This window comes from Narcine bancroftii, unplaced genomic scaffold (assembly GCF_036971445.1).
Source record: "Narcine bancroftii isolate sNarBan1 unplaced genomic scaffold, sNarBan1.hap1 Scaffold_154, whole genome shotgun sequence".
NCBI lineage: Eukaryota > Metazoa > Chordata > Chondrichthyes > Torpediniformes > Narcinidae > Narcine > Narcine bancroftii.
This window is the reverse complement of record NW_027211889.1, coordinates 110172-136856: the sequence shown is the minus strand read 5'-3', so window position 1 is coordinate 136856 and position 26685 is coordinate 110172. Positions and strand designations below refer to the sequence as shown.

Genomic DNA, 26685 nt, shown 5'->3' with positions numbered 1-26685 from the left:
GCAGGGGGAACGGATTGGAAAAAGTGGGGAACCGTGTGGAAAAATGCAGAACAGTGGGGAAACAAAGGGTGCAGGAGGAACAGATTAGAAGAAGTGGGGTACCGTGTGCAAAAATGCACAACAGTGGGGAACCAAAGGGAGCAGGGGGTACAGGATGGAAAAAAATGTGGAGAATCGTGGGGAACACTGCAGAATAGAGAGGCACCAAAGGGAGCAGGGGGAACGGATTGGAAAAAGTGGGGAAGCGTCGGGAACGCTGCAGAACAGAGGTGAACCAAAGTGAACAGGGGGAACGGTTTGGCAAAAGTGGGGAACCGTGTGGATCACTGCAGAACAGAGGGGAACCAAAGGGAGCAGGGGAACGCATTGGAAAAAGTGGGGAAGCGTCAGGAACACTGCAGAACAGAGGAGAACCAAAGGGAGCAGGGGGAACGGATTGCAAAAAGTTGGGAACCGTGGAGAACACGGAAGGACAGAGGGGAACCAAAGGGAACAAGGGGAACAGGTTGGAAAAAGTGGTGTCCCATGGGTAATACTGCAAGGCAGAGGTGAACCATAGGGATCAGGGGGAACAGTATGTAAAAAAATGTGGAGAATCGTGGGGAACACTGCACAATAGAGGGGAACCAAAGGGAGCAGGGGGAACGGATTGGAAAATGTGGGGAAGCGTCGGGAACACTGCAGAACAGAGGAGAACCAAAGGGAGCAGGGGGAACAGATTGGAAAAATTGGGGAACTGTGGGGAACACTGCAGTACAGAGGGGAAACAAACGGAGCAGGGGGAACGGATTGCAAAAAGTTGATAACTGTGGAGAACACGGCAGGACAGAGGGGAACCAAAGGGAACAAGGGGAACAGGTTGGAAAAAGTGGGGTCCTATGGGTAACACTGCAAGGCAGAGGGGAACCATAGGGAGCAGGGGGTACAGGATGGAAAAAAATGTGGAGAATCGTGGGGAACACTGCAGAATAGAGGGGAACCAAAGGGAGCAGGGGGAATGGATTGGAAAAAGTGGGGAAGCGTCGGGAACACTGCAGAACAGAGGAGAACCAAAGAGAGCAGGGGGAACAGATTGCAAAAAGAGGGGATCCGATTGGAAAAAGTAGGGAACCGTGTGGAAAAATGGAGAAAGGTGGGGAACCAAAGGGAGCAGGGGGATCGAATTGGAAAAGGTGGAGAACTGTGGGGAACACAGCAGAACAGAGGGGAACCAAAGGGAGCAGAGGGAACGGATTGGAAAAAGTGGGGAACTGTGGGGAACACTGCATGACAGTGGGGAACCAAAGGGAGCAGGAGGTACAGGTTGGAAAAAGTGGGGAACCGTGGAGAACACTGCAGCACAGAGGGGAACAAAAGTGAGCAGGGGAAACGGATTGCAAAAAGTGGGGCCCATGGCGAACACTGCATGACAGAGGGTAATCAAAGGGAGCAGGGGGAACCGATTGGAAAAAGTGGGGAACTGTGGGAAACACTGCAGAACAGAGGGGAACCAAAGGTAGCAGGGGGAACGGATTGGAAAAAGTGGGGAACCATGGGGGACACTGCAGGGCAAAGGGAAACCAAAGGGAGCATGGGAACAGATTAGAAAAAATTTGGAGAACCGTGGGGAAAACTGCAGAACAGAGCGGAACCAAAGGGAGCAGGGGGAACAGATCGGAAAAAGTTGAGAACAGTGGACAACACTGCAGAACAGAGGGGAATCAAAGGGTGCAGGGGGAACAGATTGAAAAAAGTGGGGAACCGTGTGGAACACTGCAGAACAGAGGTGAACCAAAGGGAGCAGGGGGTACAGTTCGGAAAAGTGGGGAACCGTGGGGAACAATGCAGAACAGAGGGGAACCAAAGGGAACAGGGGTAACAGATTGGAAAAAGTGGGGAATTGTGGGGAGTTCTGCAGAACAGAGGTGAACCAAAGGAAGCAGGGGGATCGGATTGGAAAAAGTGGGGAACATTGTGGAAAAATGCAGAACAGAGGGGAACCAGAGGTAGCAGGGGAAACAGATTGGAAAAAGTGGGGAACCGTGGGGAACACTGCAGAACAGAGGGGCACCAAAGGGAGCAGAGGGAATGCATTGGAAAAAGTGGGGAACCGTGGGGAACACTGCACGACAGAGGGGAACCAAAGGAAGCAGGGGGAACGGATTGTAAAAAGTTGCGCCGGTGGGGAACACTGTAGGACAGAGGGGAAACAAAGGGAGCAGGGGGAACTGATTGGAAAAAGTTAAGAACAGTGGGCAACACTGCAGAACAGAGGGGAACCAAAGGGAGCAGGGGAACGCATTGGAAAAAGTGGGGAAGCGTCGGGAACACTGCAGAACAGAGGAGAACCAAAGGGAGCAGGGGGAACGGATTGGAAAAAGTGGGGAACCGTGTGGAAAAATGCAGAACAGTGGGGAAACAAAGGGTGCAGGAGGAACAGATTAGAAGAAGTGGGGTACCGTGTGCAAAAATGCACAACAGTGGGGAACCAAAGGGAGCAGGGGGTACAGGATGGAAAAAAATGTGGAGAATCGTGGGGAACACTGCAGAATAGAGAGGCACCAAAGGGAGCAGGGGGAACGGATTGGAAAAAGTGGGGAAGCGTCGGGAACGCTGCAGAACAGAGGTGAACCAAAGTGAACAGGGGGAACGGTTTGGCAAAAGTGGGGAACCGTGTGGATCACTGCAGAACAGAGGGGAACCAAAGGGAGCAGGGGAACGCATTGGAAAAAGTGGGGAAGCGTCAGGAACACTGCAGAACAGAGGAGAACCAAAGGGAGCAGGGGGAACGGATTGCAAAAAGTTGGGAACCGTGGAGAACACGGAAGGACAGAGGGGAACCAAAGGGAACAAGGGGAACAGGTTGGAAAAAGTGGTGTCCCATGGGTAATACTGCAAGGCAGAGGTGAACCATAGGGATCAGGGGGAACAGTATGTAAAAAAATGTGGAGAATCGTGGGGAACACTGCACAATAGAGGGGAACCAAAGGGAGCAGGGGGAACGGATTGGAAAATGCGGGGAAGCGTCGGGAACACTGCAGAACAGAGGAGAACCAAAGGGAGCAGGGGGAACAGATTGGAAAAATTGGGGAACTGTGGGGAACACTGCAGTACAGAGGGGAAACAAACGGAGCAGGGGGAACGGATTGCAAAAAGTTGATAACTGTGGAGAACACGGCAGGACAGAGGGGAACCAAAGGGAACAAGGGGAACAGGTTGGAAAAAGTGGGGAACCGTGGAGAACACTGCACAATAGAGGGGAACCAAAGGGAGCAGGGGGAACGGATTGGAAAATGTGGGGAAGCGTCGGGAACACTGCAGAACAGAGGAGAACCAAAGAGAGCAGGGGGAACAGATTGCAAAAAGAGGGGATCCGATTGGAAAAAGTAGGGAACCGTGTGGAAAAATGGAGAAAGGTGGGGAACCAAAGGGAGCAGGGGGATCGAATTGGAAAAGGTGGAGAACTGTGGGGAACACAGCAGAACAGAGGGGAACCAAAGGGAGCAGAGGGAACGGATTGGAAAAAGTGGGGAACTGTGGGGAACACTGCATGACAGTGGGGAACCAAAGGGAGCAGGAGGTACAGGTTGGAAAAAGTGGGGAACCGTGGAGAACACTGCAGCACAGAGGGGAACAAAAGTGAGCAGGGGAAACGGATTGCAAAAAGTGGGGCCCATGGCGAACACTGCATGACAGAGGGTAATCAAAGGGAGCAGGGGGAACCGATTGGAAAAAGTGGGGAACTGTGGGAAACACTGCAGAACAGAGGGGAACCAAAGGTAGCAGGGGGAACGGATTGGAAAAAGTGGGGAACCATGGGGGACACTGCAGGGCAGAGGGAAACCAAAGGGAGCATGGGAACAGATTAGAAAAAATTTGGAGAACCGTGGGGAAAACTGCAGAACAGAGCGGAACCAAAGGGAGCAGGGGGAACAGATCGGAAAAGTGCGGACCCGTGGGGAACAATGCAGAACAGAGAGGAACCAAAGGGAGAAGGGGGAACAGATTGGAAAAAGTGGGGAATCGTGGGGAGTTCTGCAGAACAGTGGGGACCCAAAGAGAGCAGGGGGAAAGGATTTGAAAAAGTGGACCGTGGGGAACTCTGCAGAAAAGAGGTGGACCAAAGGAAGCAGGGGGAACGGATTGGAAAAAATGGGGAACAGTGTGGAAAAATGTAGAACAGTGGCGAACCAGAGGGAGAAGGGGGAACAGATTAGAAAAAATTTGGAGAACCGTGGGGAACACTGCAGAACAGTGAGGAACCAAAGGGAGCAGGGGGAACGGATTGCAAAAAATGGGGCCCATGGGGAACACTGGAGGACAGAGCAGAATCAAAGGCAGCAGGGGGAACTGATTAGAAAAAGTGGGGAATCGTGCAGAACACTACGGGACAGAGGGGAACCAAAGGGAACAGGGGGAACGGATTGGAAAGAGTGGGGAACCATGGGGAATACTGCAGGGCAGAGGGGAACCATAGGGAGCAGGGGCTACAGGTTGGAAAAAATGTGGAGAACCGTGAGGAACACTGCAGAACAGTGAGGAACCAAAGGGAGCTGGGGGAACAGATTGGAAAAAGTGGGGAACCGTGTGGAAAATACAGAACAGTGGGGAAACAAACAGAGCAGGGGGAATGGATTGCAAATAGTTGGGAAGCGTGGAGGACACTGCAGAACAGAGGGGAACCAAAGGGAGCAGGACGAACAGATTGTAAAATAGTGGGGAACCGTGGGGAATGCTGAAGAACAGTATGAAACCAAAGCGAGCCGGGGGAATGGTTTGGAAAATGTGGGGAACCGTGGGGAAAACTGTAGAACAGAGTGGAGCCAAAGGAGCAGGGGGAACAGATTGGAAAAAGTGGGGAACTTGGGGAACACTGCAGAACAGAGCAGAACCAAAGGGAGCAGGGGGAACAGATTGGAAAAAGTGGGGAACCGATTGGAAAAAGTAGGGAACCGTGTGGAAAAATGCAGAAAGGTGGGGAACCAAAGGGAGCAGGGGGAACGAATTGGAAAAGGTGGAGAACTGTGGGGAACAATGTAGAACAGAGGGGAACCAAAGGGAGCAGAGGGAACGGTTTGGAAAAAGTGGGGAACCGTGGGGAACACTGCACGACAGAGGAGAACCAAAGGGATCAGGGGGAACAGATAGAAAAAAATTGGGGAACTGTGAAAACACTGCATGACAGAGGGGAACCAAAGGGAGCAGGAGGTACAGGTTGGAAAAAGTGGGGAACCGTGGAGGACACTGCAGGACAGAGGGGAACAAAAGGGAGCAGGGGGTACAGGATTTAAAAAAATGAGGAGAATCGTGGGGAACACTGCAGAATAAAGGGGAACCAAAGGGAGCAAGGGGAACTGTTTTGAAAAAGTGGGGAACCGTGTGCAAAAATGCGGAACAGTTGGTAACCAAAGGGAGCAGGAGGAACAGATTGGAAAAAGTGGGGAATTGTGGGGAGTTCTGCAGAACAGAGGTGAACCAAAGGAAGCAGGGGGATCGGATTGGAAAAAGTGGGGAACATTGTGGAAAAATGCAGAACAGAGGGGAACCAGAGGTAGCAGGGGAAACAGATTGGAAAAAGTGGGGAACCGTGGGGAACACTGCAGAACAGAGGGGAACCAAAGGAAGCAGGGGGAACGGATTGTAAAAAGTTGCGCCGGTGGGGAACACTGTAGGACAGAGGGGAATCAAAGGGAGCAGGGGGAACTGATTGGAAAAAGTGGGGCCCATGGCGAACACTGCATGACAGAGGGTAATCAAAGGGAGCAGGGGGAACCGATTGGAAAAAGTGGGGAACTGTGGGAAACACTGCAGAACAGAGGGGAACCAAAGGTAGCAGGGGGAACGGATTGGAAAAAGTGGGGAACCATGGGGGACACTGCAGGGCAGAGGGAAACCAAAGGGAGCATGGGAACAGATTAGAAAAAATTTGGAGAACCGTGGGGAAAACTGCAGAACAGAGCGGAACCAAAGGGAGCAGGGGGAACAGATCGGAAAAGTGCGGACCCGTGGGGAACAATGCAGAACAGAGAGGAACCAAAGGGAGAAGGGGGAACAGATTGAAAAAAGTGGGGAATCGTGGGGAGTTCTGCAGAACAGTGGGGACCCAAAGAGAGCAGGGGGAAAGGATTTGAAAAAGTGGACCGTGGGGAACTCTGCAGAAAAGAGGTGGACCAAAGGAAGCAGGGGGAACGGATTGGAAAAAATGGGGAACAGTGTGGAAAAATGTAGAACAGAGGCGAACCAGAGGGAGAAGGGGGAACAGATTAGAAAAAATTTGGAGAACCGTGGGGAACACTGCAGAACAGTGAGGAACCAAAGGGAGCAGGGGGAACGGATTGCAAAAAATGGGGCCCATGGGGAACACTGGAGGACAGAGCAGAATCAAAGGCAGCAGGGGGAACTGATTAGAAAAAGTGGGGAATCGTGCAGAACACTACGGGACAGAGGGGAACCAAAGGGAACAGGGGGAACGGATTGGAAAGAGTGGGGAACCATGGGGAATACTGCAGGGCAGAGGGGAACCATAGGGAGCAGGGGCTACAGATTGGAAAAAATGTGGAGAACCGTGAGGAACACTGCAGAACAGTGAGGAACCAAAGGGAGCAGGGGGAACGGATTGCAAAAAATGGGGCCCATGGGGAACACTGGAGGACAGAGCAGAATCAAAGGCAGCAGGGGGAACTGATTAGAAAAAGTGGGGAATCGTGCAGAACACTACGGGACAGAGGGGAACCAAAGGGAACAGGGGGAACGGATTGGAAAGAGTGGGGAACCATGGGGAATACTGCAGGGCAGAGGGGAACCATAGGGAGCAGGGGCTACAGATTGGAAAAAATGTGGAGAACCGTGAGGAACACTGCAGAACAGTGAGGAACCAAAGGGAGCTGGGGGAACAGATTGGAAAAAGTGGGGAACCGTGTGGAAAATACAGAACAGTGGGGAAACAAACAGAGCAGGGGGAATGGATTGCAAATAGTTGGGAAGCGTGGAGGACACTGCAGAACAGAGGGGAACAAAAGGGAGCAGGACGAACAGATTGTAAAATAGTGGGGAACCGTGGGGAATGCTGAAGAACAGTATGAAACCAAAGCGAGCCGGGGGAATGGTTTGGAAAATGTGGGGAACCGTGGGGAAAACTGTAGAACAGAGTGGAGCCAAAGGAGCAGGGGGAACAGATTGGAAAAAGTGGGGAACTTGGGGAACACTGCAGAACAGAGCAGAACAAAAGGGAGCAGGGGGAACAGATTGGAAAAAGTGGGGAACCGATTGGAAAAAGTAGAGAACCGTGTGGAAAAATGCAGAAAGGTGGGGAACCAAAGGGAGCAGGGGGAACGAATTGGAAAAGGTGGAGAACTGTGGGGAACAATGTAGAACAGAGGGGAACCAAAGGGAGCAGAGGGAACGGTTTGGAAAAATTGGGGAACCGTGGGGAACACTGCACGACAGAGGAGAACCAAAGGGATCAGGGGGAACAGATAGAAAAAAATTGGGGAACTGTGAAAACACTGCATGACAGAGGGGAACCAAAGGGAGCAGGAGGTACAGGTTGGAAAAAGTGGGGAACCGTGGAGGACACTGCAGGACAGAGGGGAACCAAAGGGAGCAGGGGGTACAGGATTTGAAAAAATGAGGAGAATCGTGGGGAACACTGCAGAATAAAGTGGAACCAAAGGGAGCAAGGGGAACTGTTTTGAAAAAGTGGGGAACCGTGGGCAAAAATGCGGAACAGTTGGTAACCAAAGGGAGCAGGAGGAACAGATTCGAAAAAGTTGAGAACAGTGGACAACACTGCAGAACAGAGGGGAATCAAAGGGTGCAGGGGGAACAGATTGAAAAAAGTGGGGAACCGTGTGGAACACTGCAGAACAGAGGTGAACCAAAGGGAGCAGGGGTAACAGATTGGAAAAAGTGGGGAATTGTGGGGAGTTCTGCAGAACAGAGGTGAACCAAAGGAAGCAGGGGGATCGGATTGGAAAAAGTGGGGAACATTGTGGAAAAATGCAGAACAGAGGGGAACCAGAGGTAGCAGGGGAAACAGATTGGAAAAAGTGGGGAACCGTGGGGAACACTGCAGAACAGAGGGGCACCAAAGGGAGCAGAGGGAATGCATTGGAAAAAGTGGGGAACCGTGGGGAACACTGCACGACAGAGGGGAACCAAAGGAAGCAGGGGGAACGGATTGTAAAAAGTTGCGCCGGTGGGGAACACTGTAGGACAGAGGGGAAACAAAGGGAGCAGGGGGAACTGATTGGAAACAGTTAAGAACAGTGGGCAACACTGCAGAACAGAGGGGAACCAAAGGGAGCAGGGGAACGCATTGGAAAAAGTGGGGAAGCGTCGGGAACACTGCAGAACAGAGGAGAACCAAAGGGAGCAGGGGGAACGGATTGGAAAAAGTGGGGAACCGTGTGGAAAAATGCAGAACAGTGGGGAAACAAAGGGTGCAGGAGGAACAGATTAGAAGAAGTGGGGTACCGTGTGCAAAAATGCACAACAGTGGGGAACCAAAGGGAGCAGGGGGTACAGGATGGAAAAAAATGTGGAGAATCGTGGGGAACACTGCAGAATAGAGAGGCACCAAAGGGAGCAGGGGGAACGGATTGGAAAAAGTGGGGAAGCGTCGGGAACGCTGCAGAACAGAGGTGAACCAAAGTGAACAGGGGGAACGGTTTGGCAAAAGTGGGGAACCGTGTGGATCACTGCAGAACAGAGGGGAACCAAAGGGAGCAGGGGAACGCATTGGAAAAAGTGGGGAAGCGTCAGGAACACTGCAGAACAGAGGAGAACCAAAGGGAGCAGGGGGAACGGATTGCAAAAAGTTGGGAACCGTGGAGAACACGGAAGGACAGAGGGGAACCAAAGGGAACAAGGGGAACAGGTTGGAAAAAGTGGTGTCCCATGGGTAATACTGCAAGGCAGAGGTGAACCATAGGGATCAGGGGGAACAGTATGTAAAAAAATGTGGAGAATCGTGGGGAACACTGCACAATAGAGGGGAACCAAAGGGAGCAGGGGGAACGGATTGGAAAATGTGGGGAAGCGTCGGGAACACTGCAGAACAGAGGAGAACCAAAGGGAGCAGGGGGAACAGATTGGAAAAATTGGGGAACTGTGGGGAACACTGCAGTACAGAGGGGAAACAAACGGAGCAGGGGGAACGGATTGCAAAAAGTTGATAACTGTGGAGAACACGGCAGGACAGAGGGGAACCAAAGGGAACAAGGGGAACAGGTTGGAAAAAGTGGGGTCCTATGGGTAACACTGCAAGGCAGAGGGGAACCATAGGGAGCAGGGGGTACAGGATGGAAAAAAATGTGGAGAATCGTGGGGAACACTGCAGAATAGAGGGGAACCAAAGGGAGCAGGGGGAATGGATTGGAAAAAGTGGGGAAGCGTCGGGAACACTGCAGAACAGAGGAGAACCAAAGAGAGCAGGGGGAACAGATTGCAAAAAGAGGGGATCCGATTGGAAAAAGTAGGGAACCGTGTGGAAAAATGGAGAAAGGTGGGGAACCAAAGGGAGCAGGGGGATCGAATTGGAAAAGGTGGAGAACTGTGGGGAACACAGCAGAACAGAGGGGAACCAAAGGGAGCAGAGGGAACGGATTGGAAAAAGTGGGGAACTGTGGGGAACACTGCATGACAGTGGGGAACCAAAGGGAGCAGGAGGTACAGGTTGGAAAAAGTGGGGAACCGTGGAGAACACTGCAGCACAGAGGGGAACAAAAGTGAGCAGGGGAAACGGATTGCAAAAAGTGGGGCCCATGGCGAACACTGCATGACAGAGGGTAATCAAAGGGAGCAGGGGGAACCGATTGGAAAAAGTGGGGAACTGTGGGAAACACTGCAGAACAGAGGGGAACCAAAGGTAGCAGGGGGAACGGATTGGAAAAAGTGGGGAACCATGGGGGACACTGCAGGGCAAAGGGAAACCAAAGGGAGCATGGGAACAGATTAGAAAAAATTTGGAGAACCGTGGGGAAAACTGCAGAACAGAGCGGAACCAAAGGGAGCAGGGGGAACAGATCGGAAAAAGTTGAGAACAGTGGACAACACTGCAGAACAGAGGGGAATCAAAGGGTGCAGGGGGAACAGATTGAAAAAAGTGGGGAACCGTGTGGAACACTGCAGAACAGAGGTGAACCAAAGGGAGCAGGGGGTACAGTTCGGAAAAGTGGGGAACCGTGGGGAACAATGCAGAACAGAGGGGAACCAAAGGGAACAGGGGTAACAGATTGGAAAAAGTGGGGAATTGTGGGGAGTTCTGCAGAACAGAGGTGAACCAAAGGAAGCAGGGGGATCGGATTGGAAAAAGTGGGGAACATTGTGGAAAAATGCAGAACAGAGGGGAACCAGAGGTAGCAGGGGAAACAGATTGGAAAAAGTGGGGAACCGTGGGGAACACTGCAGAACAGAGGGGCACCAAAGGGAGCAGAGGGAATGCATTGGAAAAAGTGGGGAACCGTGGGGAACACTGCACGACAGAGGGGAACCAAAGGAAGCAGGGGGAACGGATTGTAAAAAGTTGCGCCGGTGGGGAACACTGTAGGACAGAGGGGAAACAAAGGGAGCAGGGGGAACTGATTGGAAAAAGTTAAGAACAGTGGGCAACACTGCAGAACAGAGGGGAACCAAAGGGAGCAGGGGAACGCATTGGAAAAAGTGGGGAAGCGTCGGGAACACTGCAGAACAGAGGAGAACCAAAGGGAGCAGGGGGAACGGATTGGAAAAAGTGGGGAACCGTGTGGAAAAATGCAGAACAGTGGGGAAACAAAGGGTGCAGGAGGAACAGATTAGAAGAAGTGGGGTACCGTGTGCAAAAATGCACAACAGTGGGGAACCAAAGGGAGCAGGGGGTACAGGATGGAAAAAAATGTGGAGAATCGTGGGGAACACTGCAGAATAGAGAGGCACCAAAGGGAGCAGGGGGAACGGATTGGAAAAAGTGGGGAAGCGTCGGGAACGCTGCAGAACAGAGGTGAACCAAAGTGAACAGGGGGAACGGTTTGGCAAAAGTGGGGAACCGTGTGGATCACTGCAGAACAGAGGGGAACCAAAGGGAGCAGGGGAACGCATTGGAAAAAGTGGGGAAGCGTCAGGAACACTGCAGAACAGAGGAGAACCAAAGGGAGCAGGGGGAACGGATTGCAAAAAGTTGGGAACCGTGGAGAACACGGAAGGACAGAGGGGAACCAAAGGGAACAAGGGGAACAGGTTGGAAAAAGTGGTGTCCCATGGGTAATACTGCAAGGCAGAGGTGAACCATAGGGATCAGGGGGAACAGTATGTAAAAAAATGTGGAGAATCGTGGGGAACACTGCACAATAGAGGGGAACCAAAGGGAGCAGGGGGAACGGATTGGAAAATGCGGGGAAGCGTCGGGAACACTGCAGAACAGAGGAGAACCAAAGGGAGCAGGGGGAACAGATTGGAAAAATTGGGGAACTGTGGGGAACACTGCAGTACAGAGGGGAAACAAACGGAGCAGGGGGAACGGATTGCAAAAAGTTGATAACTGTGGAGAACACGGCAGGACAGAGGGGAACCAAAGGGAACAAGGGGAACAGGTTGGAAAAAGTGGGGAACCGTGGAGAACACTGCACAATAGAGGGGAACCAAAGGGAGCAGGGGGAACGGATTGGAAAATGTGGGGAAGCGTCGGGAACACTGCAGAACAGAGGAGAACCAAAGAGAGCAGGGGGAACAGATTGCAAAAAGAGGGGATCCGATTGGAAAAAGTAGGGAACCGTGTGGAAAAATGGAGAAAGGTGGGGAACCAAAGGGAGCAGGGGGATCGAATTGGAAAAGGTGGAGAACTGTGGGGAACACAGCAGAACAGAGGGGAACCAAAGGGAGCAGAGGGAACGGATTGGAAAAAGTGGGGAACTGTGGGGAACACTGCATGACAGTGGGGAACCAAAGGGAGCAGGAGGTACAGGTTGGAAAAAGTGGGGAACCGTGGAGAACACTGCAGCACAGAGGGGAACAAAAGTGAGCAGGGGAAACGGATTGCAAAAAGTGGGGCCCATGGCGAACACTGCATGACAGAGGGTAATCAAAGGGAGCAGGGGGAACCGATTGGAAAAAGTGGGGAACTGTGGGAAACACTGCAGAACAGAGGGGAACCAAAGGTAGCAGGGGGAACGGATTGGAAAAAGTGGGGAACCATGGGGGACACTGCAGGGCAGAGGGAAACCAAAGGGAGCATGGGAACAGATTAGAAAAAATTTGGAGAACCGTGGGGAAAACTGCAGAACAGAGCGGAACCAAAGGGAGCAGGGGGAACAGATCGGAAAAGTGCGGACCCGTGGGGAACAATGCAGAACAGAGAGGAACCAAAGGGAGAAGGGGGAACAGATTGGAAAAAGTGGGGAATCGTGGGGAGTTCTGCAGAACAGTGGGGACCCAAAGAGAGCAGGGGGAAAGGATTTGAAAAAGTGGACCGTGGGGAACTCTGCAGAAAAGAGGTGGACCAAAGGAAGCAGGGGGAACGGATTGGAAAAAATGGGGAACAGTGTGGAAAAATGTAGAACAGTGGCGAACCAGAGGGAGAAGGGGGAACAGATTAGAAAAAATTTGGAGAACCGTGGGGAACACTGCAGAACAGTGAGGAACCAAAGGGAGCAGGGGGAACGGATTGCAAAAAATGGGGCCCATGGGGAACACTGGAGGACAGAGCAGAATCAAAGGCAGCAGGGGGAACTGATTAGAAAAAGTGGGGAATCGTGCAGAACACTACGGGACAGAGGGGAACCAAAGGGAACAGGGGGAACGGATTGGAAAGAGTGGGGAACCATGGGGAATACTGCAGGGCAGAGGGGAACCATAGGGAGCAGGGGCTACAGGTTGGAAAAAATGTGGAGAACCGTGAGGAACACTGCAGAACAGTGAGGAACCAAAGGGAGCTGGGGGAACAGATTGGAAAAAGTGGGGAACCGTGTGGAAAATACAGAACAGTGGGGAAACAAACAGAGCAGGGGGAATGGATTGCAAATAGTTGGGAAGCGTGGAGGACACTGCAGAACAGAGGGGAACCAAAGGGAGCAGGACGAACAGATTGTAAAATAGTGGGGAACCGTGGGGAATGCTGAAGAACAGTATGAAACCAAAGCGAGCCGGGGGAATGGTTTGGAAAATGTGGGGAACCGTGGGGAAAACTGTAGAACAGAGTGGAGCCAAAGGAGCAGGGGGAACAGATTGGAAAAAGTGGGGAACTTGGGGAACACTGCAGAACAGAGCAGAACCAAAGGGAGCAGGGGGAACAGATTGGAAAAAGTGGGGAACCGATTGGAAAAAGTAGGGAACCGTGTGGAAAAATGCAGAAAGGTGGGGAACCAAAGGGAGCAGGGGGAACGAATTGGAAAAGGTGGAGAACTGTGGGGAACAATGTAGAACAGAGGGGAACCAAAGGGAGCAGAGGGAACGGTTTGGAAAAAGTGGGGAACCGTGGGGAACACTGCACGACAGAGGAGAACCAAAGGGATCAGGGGGAACAGATAGAAAAAAATTGGGGAACTGTGAAAACACTGCATGACAGAGGGGAACCAAAGGGAGCAGGAGGTACAGGTTGGAAAAAGTGGGGAACCGTGGAGGACACTGCAGGACAGAGGGGAACAAAAGGGAGCAGGGGGTACAGGATTTAAAAAAATGAGGAGAATCGTGGGGAACACTGCAGAATAAAGGGGAACCAAAGGGAGCAAGGGGAACTGTTTTGAAAAAGTGGGGAACCGTGTGCAAAAATGCGGAACAGTTGGTAACCAAAGGGAGCAGGAGGAACAGATTGGAAAAAGTGGGGAATTGTGGGGAGTTCTGCAGAACAGAGGTGAACCAAAGGAAGCAGGGGGATCGGATTGGAAAAAGTGGGGAACATTGTGGAAAAATGCAGAACAGAGGGGAACCAGAGGTAGCAGGGGAAACAGATTGGAAAAAGTGGGGAACCGTGGGGAACACTGCAGAACAGAGGGGAACCAAAGGAAGCAGGGGGAACGGATTGTAAAAAGTTGCGCCGGTGGGGAACACTGTAGGACAGAGGGGAATCAAAGGGAGCAGGGGGAACTGATTGGAAAAAGTTGAGAACAGTGGGCAACACTGCAGAACAGAGGGGAACCAAAGGGAGCAGGGGAACGCATTGGAAAAAGTGGGGAAGCGTCGGGAACACTGCAGAACAGAGGAGAACCAAAGGGTGCAGGAGGAACAGATTAGAAGAAGTGGGGTACCGTGTGCAAAAATGCACAACAGTGGGGAACCAAAGGGAGCAGGGGGTACAGGATGGAAAAAAATGTGGAGAATCGTGGGGAACACTGCAGAATAGTGAGGCACCAAAGGGAGCAGGGGGAACGGATTGGAAAAAGTGGGGAAGCGTCGGGAACGCTGCAGAACAGAGGTGAACCAAAGTGAAGAGGGGGAACGGTTTGGAAAAAGTGGGGAACCGTGTGGATCACTGCAGAACAGAGGGGAACCAAAGGGAGCAGGGGAACGCATTGGAAAAAGTGAGGAAGCGTCAGGAACACTGCAGAACAGAGGAGAACCAAAGGGAGCAGGGGGAACGGATTGCAAAAAGTTGGGAACCGTGGAGAACACGGAAGGACAGAGGGGAACCAAAGGGAACAAGGGGAACAGGTTGGAAAAAGTGGTGTCCCATGGGTAACACTGCAAGGCAGAGGTGAACCATAGGGATCAGGGGGTACAGTATGTAAAAAAATGTGGAGAATCGTGGGGAACACTGCACAATAGAGGGGAACCAAAGGGAGCAGGGGGAACGGATTGGAAAATGTGGGGAAGCGTCGGGAACACTGCAGAACAGAGGAGAACCAAAGGGAGCAGGGGGAACAGATTGGAAAAAGTGGGGAACCGTTTGGAAAAAGTAGGGACCCGTGTGGAAAAATGCAGAATAGTGGGGAACCAAAGGGAGCAGGGGAAACGAATTGGAAAAGGTGGAGAACTGTGGGGAACACTGCAGAACAGAGGGGAACCAAAGGGAGAAGGGGAAACGGATTGAAAAAGTGGGGCCCATGGCAAACACTGCATTCCAGAGGGGAATCAAAGGGAGCAGGGGGAACAGATTGGAAAAATTGGGGAACTGTGGGGAACACTGCAGTACAGAGGGGAAACAAACGGAGCAGGGGGAACAGATTGCAAAAAGTTGATAACTGTGGAGAACACGGCAGGACAGAGGGGAACCAAAGGGAACAAGGGGAACAGGTTGGAAAAAGTGGGGTCCTATGAGTAACACTGCAAGGCAGAGGGGAACCATAGGGAGCAGGGGGTACAGGATGGAAAAAAATGTGGAGAATCGTGGGGAACGCTGCAGAACAGAGGTGAACCAAAGTGAACAGGGGGAACGGTTTGGAAAAAGTGGGGAACCGTGTGGATCACTGCAGAACAGAGGGGAACCAAAGGGAGCAGGGGAACGCATTGGAAAAAGTGGGGAAGGGAGCAGGGGGAACAGATTGGAAAAAGTGGGGAACCGTGTGGAAAAATGCAGAATAGTGGGGAACCAAAGGGATCAGGAAGAACAGATTGGAAAAAGTTGAGAACAGTGGGCAACACTGCAGAACAGAGGGGAATCAAAGGGTGCAGGGGGAACAGATTGGAAAAAGTGGGGAACCGTGAGGAACACTGCAGAACAGAGGGGAACCAAAGGGAGCAGGGGGAACAGATAGGAAAAAGTGGGGAATCGTGGGGAGTTCTGAAGAACAGAGGTGAACCAAAGGAAGCAGGGGGAACGGATTGGAAAAAGTGGGGAACAGTGTGGAAAAATGCAGAACAGAGGGGAACCAGAGGTAGCAGGGGAAACAGATTGGAAAAAGTGGGGAACCGTTGGGAACACTGCAGAACAGAGGGGCACCAAAGGGAGCAAAGGGAACGCATTGGAAGAAGTGGGGAACCGTGGGGAACACTGCAGAACAGAGGGGAACCAAACGGAGCAGGGGGAACGGATTGCAAAAAGTTGGGAACCGTGGAGAACACGGCAGGACAGAGGGGAACCAAAGAGAACAAGGGGAACAGGTTGGAAAAAGTGGGGTCCCATGGGTAACACTGCAAGGCAGAGGGGAACCATAGGGAGCAGGGGGTACAGGATGGAAAAAAATGTATAGAATCGTGGGGAACACTGTAGAATAGAGGGGAACTAAAGGGAGCAGGAGGAATGGTTTGGAAAAAGTGGGGAACCGATTGGAAAAAGTTGGGAACCATGTGGAAAAATGCAGAAAGGTGGGGAACCAAAGGGAGCAGGGGGAACGAATTGGAAAAGGTGGAGAACTGTGGGGAACACTGCAGAACACAGGGGAACCAAAGGGAGCAGAGGGAACGGATTGGAAAAAGTGGGGAACCGTGGGGAACACTGCAGAAAAGTATGAAACCAAAGAGAGCCGGGGGAACAGTTTGGAAAATGTGGGGAGCCGTGGGGATCACTGCAGAACAGAGGGGAACCAAAGGGAGCAGGGGAACACATTGGAAAAAGTGGGGAACCGTAGAGAACACTGCAGCTCAGAGGGGAACCAAATAGAGCAGGGGGTAATGTGGGTAATAATTGGGGAACAGTGAGGAACAATGGGGAACAGTTGGGGATCAGTGGGGAACAGAGGGAAAAAGTTGGGAACAGTTGTGGAACAGTGGAGAACAAATGGGAAACAGTGGGATAAATGGGGAACAGTACGGAGCATTGGGAAAAATGGGGAACAGGTTGGAACAGATGCAGAACAGTGGGGAACAGTGGAGAAAAGTAGGGTACAGTGTGGAACCCAGGGGTACACTGCAGAATAATGGGGAATGGAGGGATTATTGGGATGTGGGGGGAACAATGAGGAAAAGGGAACAGTGGGGAACACTGCAGAACAGACGGGAACAAAGGGGAACAGTGGGGAACAGATGGGTAACAGTGGGGAACAGATGGGTAACAGCTTGAGAATAATGGGGAACATATGGGGAACTAACGGTGAATAGTGGGGAACCTTGTAGACCAGGTGTGAAAATGCTGGGAAACAGATGGGATTGATGGGGAACAGGTGAAGAATAGTGGGGAACAGTGAAGAACTGTGGGGACCAGATGTGGAATATTAGGGTACAGTGGGAAAAATGGGGGAAAGTGGGGAACAAAGGGGTACAGTGCAGAACAGTTCAGGAACAGCTGGAAAATAGAGAGGAACATTGGGGAGCAGGAGTAATAGTGTGGAACAGACGGTAAACAGTGGAGAAAGGGGGTAACAGTGAGGTACAGATGGAAAAGAGATGGGGAAGTGATGGGGAACAGTGAAGATCCATGGGGACCAGGTGGGTAACTGCTGGGAAACAGTGAGGAACAGTGGAGAACCATTTGGGAACAATGAAGAACTGTGGGGAACTGTGAAGGACAGTGGGGAAAAGTGGGGAACAGTTAGTACAGTGGGGAACATAGAGTCACATTGGGGAAGAGTGGGAAACACTGGGGAAATGTTGAAGACTGTGGGGAGCTGTGGATAATTCTGGGGGGCAGTGGGAAACAAATGGTGAACAGTGGAGATCTGTGGAAAACAGTGTGGAAAAGTGGGGCACAGATGGGAAAGAGTTGAACATTTTGTGGGCAAAAATGTGGTACAGTGGGTTACGGTGGGGGGATTGTTGGAGAACAGTGCAGAACATTGGGGAATATGGGGAACATTGGGGAACAGATGGTGACTGATGTGGAATATAGGGGAACAGTTGGGAACATTGTTGAACAGTAGGGAATAGTGGGAAAATGGGGAAAAGTGGGGAAAAGGAGGAACTGTGGGGAACAGTCTGGGAATCGAGGGTAACAGGTGTGAAACAGTAGAGAACAGTGGGAAAAATGGGAAACAGTGTGGAACAGAGGGAGAAGAGTGTGGAATAGTGGGGTATACTGCAGAACAATGGGCAATGGAGGGGAATATTGGGGAGAAGGGGGGAACAATGAGGAAAGGGGAGCAGATGGGAACAGTGGGGAACACTTCAGGAGAGATGAGAACAGAGAAAACAAAAGGGAGCAGGGGGAACAATGGGGAACGGATGGGGAACAGTGGGGAACCATGGGGAATAGGTGGGAAACTGCTGGGAAACACTTGGGATTGGTGGGGAACAGTGGGAAAAAGTTGGGGAACAGGTGAAGAACAGTGGGGAACAGAGGTGAACTGTGGAGAACAGATGTGGAAGAGTGGGGATTAGTAGGAAAAATGGGGAACAGTTGGAGAACAGTGGGACACTGATGGGGAACAGTAGGGAAACATGGGGAAGAGGTGGGAAACTGCTGGGAAACAGTTGAGATTGGTAGAAACATTGGGGAACAGGTAAGGAACAGTGGGGAACAGTGAAGAGTTGTGGTGAACAGATGTGGAACAATAGGGTACAGTGGGAAAATGGGGTACAGTGAGGAAAATTGGGATAAATGGGCAAGAGTGGGGAACAGTTTGGAAACAGCTGGAAAACAGTGAAGAACTGTGGGGAACAGATGTGGAACAGTAGGGAACAGTGAGAAAAATGGGTAACTTTGGGGAACAGTTTGGGAACAGCTGGAGAACAGTGGGGAACAGTGAAGAACTGTGGGGGAACAATGGGGAACAGAGGGGAAGAATGAGTAACAGTGGGGAACAGAGGGTAACAGTGGAGAGCAGTGGGGAACATTTGGCGAACATTGGAGAATGTGGGGAACAGTGGTAAAAAGTGTTTGACAGGTGGGGAACAGTGGGGAACCGTGGGGAACACGTAAAATTGTTGGGGAACTGTACTATGGAGGGCAACAGCTGGGAAAATTGAGGAATGTAAGGAAGGAAAGGGGAACAGTGGAGATCTCTGCGGAACAGTGGGCAACAGAGGGGAATAGTGGGGAGCAGTGGGGAATGGATAGCGAACTGTGGAAAATGGGAGAACAGTGGAGAAAAGTGGGGAACAGATTGGGAAATGAGGGGAACAGTGGGGGACCATGGAGAACAGTGGTGAAACGTGGGGAACTGGTGGGAAACAGCAGGCAGAACAATGGAGAACAGGTGTGGAATAGGTGACGAACAGTGGGAAACAGTTTAGAACAGATAGGGAACTGATGGGGAACTCTGGGGACTTGTGGGGACTGTTGGGAGGGCAGAAAGGTACATATATACAGATTTGAAATATGCATTTGGAGTGGTACACACATTTAGGAAAATTTGGAAAGAACGAGGGATGATAACAACAAGATGAAAAGAACTGGCTCATGAGCAACTAACTGAAAAGACTTTGGAAGCATTAATCAAACCAGAAAGAATTGCCACAGTACATGTACCAGGTCATCAGAAGGGAAACTCACCAAAAGCACGAGGAAATCGGATGGCTGATGAACTGGCCCGACAAGCGGCACGATCAGGAAAAGTACATCCACCTGATGGCTCTGATACCTCTCAGAGAAGGGCTGAAGAAGGTCCTATCTTTTCCCTCCCTGAAGAAGAAAAAAATGGAAAAGATGGGAGCAAAGAAGACGGAAAATGGTGGCTCCCCAATGGAAGACAATTGTTAAATAAAGAAATCACCCAGCAGATACTAGGGGAACTGCACTCATGCTCCCACCGGGAGTGCAAGCACTGTGTGATGCATTCTTACAAACTTATGCCTGCAGAGGAGTCTATATCCTAGCAAGACAGGCAGTGAACCGCTGTGTGATCTGTTTAAAGGTTAATAAGAAAGTTATAAGAAAGTTATGAAAGCTATGCCTGGAGGAGTACCACCTTTAGCAATCTGGCCATTTCAGCGGATACAAGTGGATTTCACCAAACTCCCTAAGGTCCAGCGATGGAAATTTCTACTAGCAGTAGTGGACCATTTCACGAGATGGGTTGAAGCGTTCCCCACCGTCAATGCCACTGAACAAGCATATAATTCTGGAAAAAATTGTACCCCAATATGGAATAGCCGAATCCATCAATTCAGATCAGGGAAAGCACTTCGCTTCTAAAATTTACAGCCTGGTCTGTGAAACCTTAGGGATAAAATGGAAGCTGCATACTCCAAGGCATCAAAGTGGAACAAATGAATGCCACTTTAAAAATGCAAATTACATAACTAAAAGAAGAGACTAAATTACCCTGGACCAAGTGCTAACCAATAACTCTTCTCAGAATTCGGACAGCCCCATGACAAAACATTAATATCCCCTTACGAGATGTTATTTGGACTCCCATATTTGGGGCGGATAGAAGGAATACCTACAGTCAAAAATAATGATGTGTTTTTAAGGAATTATCGACTGGCAGTTTCTCGTTCTCTTGCAGATTTAAAAGCTAAGCGTCTGCTGGTGCAGAGCCCTCCTCTGCATTTCTCTATCCACTCTGTGAATGCTGGTGACTGGGTCCTGATCAATTCGTGGAAAGAAGAAAAGCTTCAGCCCTGGTGGAACAGACCATATCTAGTACTATTGACCACAGAAAAATCAGACTGAACAAAGGAAAAGGGGTGGACACATGCTAAAAGTTAAATAAATGGGCCCCAACAGTATCAGATAGATGTTTTCGCTGTAAGAAGGAAACGGGAACAACAGTATATTTCAATCTGGGCATGTGAGAAAGTGGAAAAGTTTTGGGAAGATCTAAATCAGGTATTAAATAAAATCACAAAAAATAACATATCAAAAAATCCAGAGATTTTTCTTCTAAATAATATAAGAAGTAAAGAACGTGGCCTCGATTTGTATGAAGCGCAAAAAAGATTTATTACGATAGCCTTAGCTGTAGCAAAAAAATGTACAATGTCAACCTGGAAATCAGAAGATAGCCTGGGAATACAGCAATGATACATGGAAATGAATAAATGTATTGAATTGGAAAAATAACATATAATTTAAGAAATAACATCACAGTATTCGAACAAATTTGGGAACCGTACATGGAACACAAAAGAGAGGTCCTACCGCAGACCACCACCTCTTGAAATGACAGAATGAGAAGTAGACGAAATGAACTGACCCAGTGTGTAAAAGTAGATGACACAATTTTCTTGTCTATTTCATTGTGTGATAACATTGTTTAATGGGTTTATTGTATTGTATATGTTGAATGTTTAGTGGGTGGGGAGGGGGGTGGGACACTATATATTCAAGAGGGAAACGTTTGTGGGTATTTTGGTGAATATGGCTCATAGTGTGAAGAAAAAAAACTTTAAAAAAAGAATAAAGGGACCTGTGGTCCCACCACCAGCCACAGAAAGAAGGAAAGAGGAGTAAAAAGGAACAGAAAAGAAAACTACAATAATGAAACTTTTGCGCTTACTATTTCAATTTGACTTATACATATCATAACTTTGCGTGTTAAACCTAAAAATTATTTTATCTCTCTATGTACTAATTATGCTAAGAACCAAAATCAAACAGATTGTTGGGTTTGTGCGAAAATACCACACCATGGCAAGTCAGGAGTCCCCTTAGTAGCAATCCCTCTCTCCCTACACAAATTATTTGATATATAGATCTTGCCGAGCAACAGTGATCCAACCATTGAAGATAAATACAAAGGGTGGTCGATACGACCAAAACCAACAAAGTCACCAACTCCTCAGTCTGGAGAGATGCTTCCTTTTGAGAAACCAACTTGGAGTTTCCAATTTCATGAAGAATTAGACCGTCACACGACTGTGAATCCCACACCCGGTAAATGGTACATATTGGGTGTGTGGACGTAAAATTTATTCATGGTTACCCGGAGAAAAGGAATGTTGGAATCGGACAAAAGGATTTATATTGACCTGTACACCTAAAGGTTGGAGTGGATTTTATTACCTGGCATACTTAATTCCCAATGTCCGTGAACTTAACCAGCTACCTGTACTAGGCTTGTCCCATGGGAAAAGCAAAAGGGTGACTGAAGGAGATCGTCTCATGTGGAGGTTTTTCCCAACATATGGAGCTGCACAAAGTGCGGTTGAGATTCAAAAATAGCAGCCACCCTAGATGAACTAGTAAATAATACGAACCTGGTACTTGGGGAAGTCCAATCCCAAGTCTGGGCAATAAATACAGAAATGGCCACCATGCAACTTACAGTCCTCCAAAAATGCATGGCCCTTGATTTTATTTTGACAGAGAAAGGGCTTTAATTGGTTCTGAATGTTACACATACATCCTGGATGAATCAGCTAATATCTCGGATTTGGTGGTCCATATTAAAAAGTGTAGAGAGAAGATCCAGGAGACTAGAGATAAATATAAAAAAGGAGGTGATTGGACATGGGGAGATTGGAATTTCGGAGGTTGGGTGCCATGGTTAATGCACTCTGCTATATCTGGCTGAATGATTCTAGTGGGCTTATTGATTGGATCAGCCATCCTACGATGTTTTATCACAAGATCCATTTGCTCAGCTACTGGAGCGAAGCAGGTGGTATTAAAAAATCCCATGGCAGATGAACAACGACAAATTCAACTCATGTTACAATTTGAGGAAACAAAAGGTGAACAATAATGCAGTTTAATCAGAAATACATGATAACGAGAAAAAAGGAGGAATTGTGAAAAACAGTTGAATATGATTAAACTCGCACCATTCTGTGAAAAATGATGGAATGCAAAGTATGTAGATAAGAGCTTGAGAGTAGACAGTACTAGCCAGTGGGCCCCTTCTTATCTCAAGCCCCAAGGATGCAAGGAACTGGTTCAGGTTGGTATAGTGACCTAAGGTAGTCTATAGCTCGTACTGCGATTGCCTAATAGAGACATGAACAGGCAATGTATGAAGAGGGAAGAACTGAGTGATACCTGGATTGATGGAAGGGAGAAGGAGAATGTTATAATGTATTGGGATTCTGATTGGAAGAAGGTAAATGAAGGTGGGGTGATGTTGAGCGCGGGACTGTACAAAAGAGTGATGATTCTGAACTTCCAGTGTGTCTCCAGACCAGGGACACCCGACTCTGCAGACTCGAAATAAAGATGAACCTGTTCTTCAAAACTTTTATCTCCAGAGTAAGGATTGTGAACACTTTATATTTCATGGTGGGGAATGGATGGTGAACAGTGGCGTAGTGTGAGAAACAGTGTGGAAAAGTGGGGCACAAGTGGAAACAGATGAGCTTCTGCTGGTCAACAATGGGGAACCAGGGTGTACGTTGGGGAACAGTGCGGAACATTGTTCCCCACTGTTCTCCTTTCCTCATTCCCTCCCACTCCCCACTATTCCCCTCCGATCCCCATTTTTCTACAGTGTTCCCCACGCTTCCACAATCTTCTCCAGCTGTCCCCCCGGTTCCATACTTTTCCCCATGGTTCCCTACTTTTCCCCACTCTTCTGCATTATTCCCACTGTTCCCCACTTTTGCCCTCTGTTCCCCATTTAACCCACTGGTCCCCATGAACTGTTCTGCACTGTTGCCCATTTTTCCCAATGTTCTCCACTGTACCCCATCTGTTCCCCATATATACCTGTTCCCCAGAGGTTCACACCTGTTCCTGACTATTCCCCACAGTTCCCCACTTTTCCTTTCTGTTCTCCACTGTGCTCCTCTGTTCCCCAACAGGGGGAAGAAAGAGGAGCAGTGGGGAACAGAGGGGCACAGTGGGGAGCAGTTGAGAACAGGTGACGAACAGTGGAGAACTAGCGAGTAACAGTGGACAAATGTTGGTAACAGATGGGGAACAGAAGGGAAAAGTCAGGAACAGTGGGGAATAGTTGTGGAACAGTGGGATAAATGTGGAACGGAGACAGCTGGAGAACAGTGGGGAACAGGGTGGAACAGATGCAGAATAGTGGGGAAAAATAGGGAATAGTGTGGAGCAGGGGGTTCAAATGGAGAACAGTGGGGAACTGTGGGGAACAGTGGGAAGCAGATTAGGAAATGATGGGGAACACTATGGACCCATGGGGAACAATGTGAACACTATGGAACAGTGGGGAACAGTGAAGAACTAAGGGAAGAGGGGAAGAATGAGGAACAGAGGGGCACAGTGGAGAGCAGTGTAAAACAGAGGGGAAGATTGGGGAAAATGGGCAACAGGGCAGAAACATAGAAGATCAGAGCAGGAGTAGGTCATTCGGCCCTTCGAGCCTTCTCCGCCATTCAATGAGATCATGGCTGATCATAAATTTCAGTACCCCGTCCCTGCCTTCTCTCCGTAACCCCTAATTCCCTTATACTGAAGAAATATATCTAATTCCCTCTTAAATATATTCAATGAACCTGCCTCTACTGCTCTGTGTGGCAATGAATTGCACAGATTCACCAGCCTCTGGGTAAAGAAATTCCTCCTCATCTCGGTTCAAAATGGTTTGCCTATTATCCTCGAACCATGGCCCCGGGTTCTGGACTCCCCCACCATTGGAAACATCCCTTCCTCATCCATTCTGTCCAGTCCTGCCAGAACTTTATATGTCTCTATGAGATCCCCTCTCAATCTTCTAAACTCCAGCGAGTACAATCCCAAATTGTGCAATCTTTCCTCAGAAGTTATTCCTGTCATTCCAGGTATAAAGCCTGGTGAATCACCTTTGCACTCCATTGCAAGAACAGATAAGGCGACCAAACGTGCACACAATACTCCAGGTGTGGTCTCACCAGGGCTCTGTACAATTGCAGTAAGGTATCCTTATTCCTATACTCAAATCCTCTTGATGTGAAGGCCAACATACCACTTGCCTTTTTAACCACCTGCTGTACCTGCATGCTCGCCTTCAGTGACTGGTGCACAAGAACCCCTAGGTCTCTCTGCACTTCCCCATCTCCCAATCTATTGCCATTCAAATTGTAATCTGCCCTCTGGTTTGTGTTACCAAGGTGGATAACCTCACATTTATCCACATTGTAGTGCATTTGACATGTATCTACCCAGTCCCCCAATTTATCCAAATCACACTGGAGCTTCCTGACCCCCTCTTCAGTGCACACAACCTCTCCTAGCTTAGTGTCGTCTGCAAATTTGGAGGTATTACATCCAATCCTCTCATCCAGATCATTAATGTAAATTGTGAACAGCTGGGGTCCCAGTACAGATCCCTGTGGCACCCCACTGGTCACCGCCTGCCACTCAGAAAATTAGCCGTTTATCCCAACTCTCTGTCTTCTATCTGCCAGCCAGTTATCAATCCACATAAATACCTTCCCCCCACAATCCCATGAGCCTTGATTTTGCATGCCAGTCATTTATGTGGAACCTTATCGAAGGCCTTTTGGAAATCCAGGTACACCACATCCACTGGCTCTCCCTCATCTATTTTACCTGTCACCATCTCAAAGAATTTCGATAGATTTGTCAAGCACAATTTACCTTTTGTAAATCCATGTTGATTCTCTCCGATCCCTTCTCTGCTAGTCATATGCTCCGCTATTACATCCTTAATAATGGATTTCATCATTTTGCCCCTTACTGATGTAAGGCTCACCGGCCTATAATTCCCCACTTTTTCTCTACCCCTTTTTTAAATAGTAGCGTAACATTAGCTACCCTCCAATCCATGGGTACTGATCCTGAGTCTATTGAGTTCTGGAAAATAATTTTTAAAGCATCTGCTATCTGAATGTCCACTTCTTTAAGTACCCTAGGATGTAGATTATCAGGCCCTTGGGATTTATCGGCCTTCAATCCCTTCAATTTCCCCAAGACCATGTCCTTAGAGATACTGATTTATTTCAGCTCCTCCCTTGCATTAGTGTCTATGTTTCCCAACATCCTTGGGAGGTTATTGTATCCTCTCTTGTAAAACAGATCTAAAGTAACAATTTAATTGGTCTGCCATTTCCTTATTCCCCATTATATATTCCCCTGACTCTGACTGCAAGGGACCTACTCTGGATTTCACCAATCTTTTCCTCTTGACATATCTATAAAAGCTTTTGCAGTTGGTTTTTATGTTTGCCGCAAGCTTACTTTCATAATTTATTTTTGCCCTCTTGATTAATCCCTTTCTCCTCCTTTGCTGCATCTTGAACTGTTCCCAATCTTCGGATTTGGTACTTTTTTTGCCCAATTGATATGCTCTCCCTTTGGACCTAATGCTGTCTCTAATTCCCCTTGTTATCAACGGTTGAGTCACCTTTCTTGGTTTACTTTTATGTATAAACGATTTTTGCAATTCTTCCATTAGATCTTTGAATGCTTTCCATTGTCTATCCACCGTCAACACCTCCCCCCCCACCCCATAAACCACCCAATCAATCTTACTTAACTCCCGTCTCATACCATCATAATTCACTTTATTTAAATTCAGGACCCTGGTCTCGGTTATTATTTCTTCACTCTCCATGTTGAGTGAGAATTCAATCATAGTGTGATCGCTCCTACCCAAAGGGCATCGTACAACAAGATTGCAGATTAGCCCCTTTTCATTGCATAATACCCAGTCTAAAATGGCCTGCTCCCGAGTTGGTTCCTCGACATATTGGTCTAGATAACCATCCCGTAAACATTCAAGGAAATCTTCCTCCTCAGTATTTTTACTAATTTGACTAGTCCAATCGATATGTAAATTAAAGTCTCCCATAATGACAGCTGTTCCCTTATTGCACGTTTCTCTAATTTCCCTTATTATGCCTTCCCTCACCTCTACATTACTATTTGGAGGCCTATAGACCATCTCCACCAACGTTTTCCACCCCTTGCTATTCCTCAGTTCTACCCATATAGATTCCGTATCTTCCGAGTTAATATCCTTCATGTCAATTGAGTCGGTTCCTTCTCTCACCATCAAAGCTACCCCATCCACTTTCCTTTCTTGTCTACCCCTCCTAAATATTGTATACCCCGGAATGTTAAGTTCCCAGGCTTTC

The 26685-nt window shown here is 49.1% G+C and overlaps 1 long non-coding RNA gene across 1 annotated transcript in view; it reads right to left on the bottom strand.

The window, feature by feature from the left end:
- The window catches only part of LOC138750489 (uncharacterized), a 185260-nt gene that overhangs the window by 143038 nt on the left and 15537 nt on the right, over window positions 1-26685 (bottom strand). Inside the window, exon 2 of the long non-coding RNA XR_011349361.1 lies at window positions 19253-19381. This is a non-coding gene — a long non-coding RNA (uncharacterized lncRNA). The remainder of the gene's footprint in view (window positions 1-19252; window positions 19382-26685) is intronic.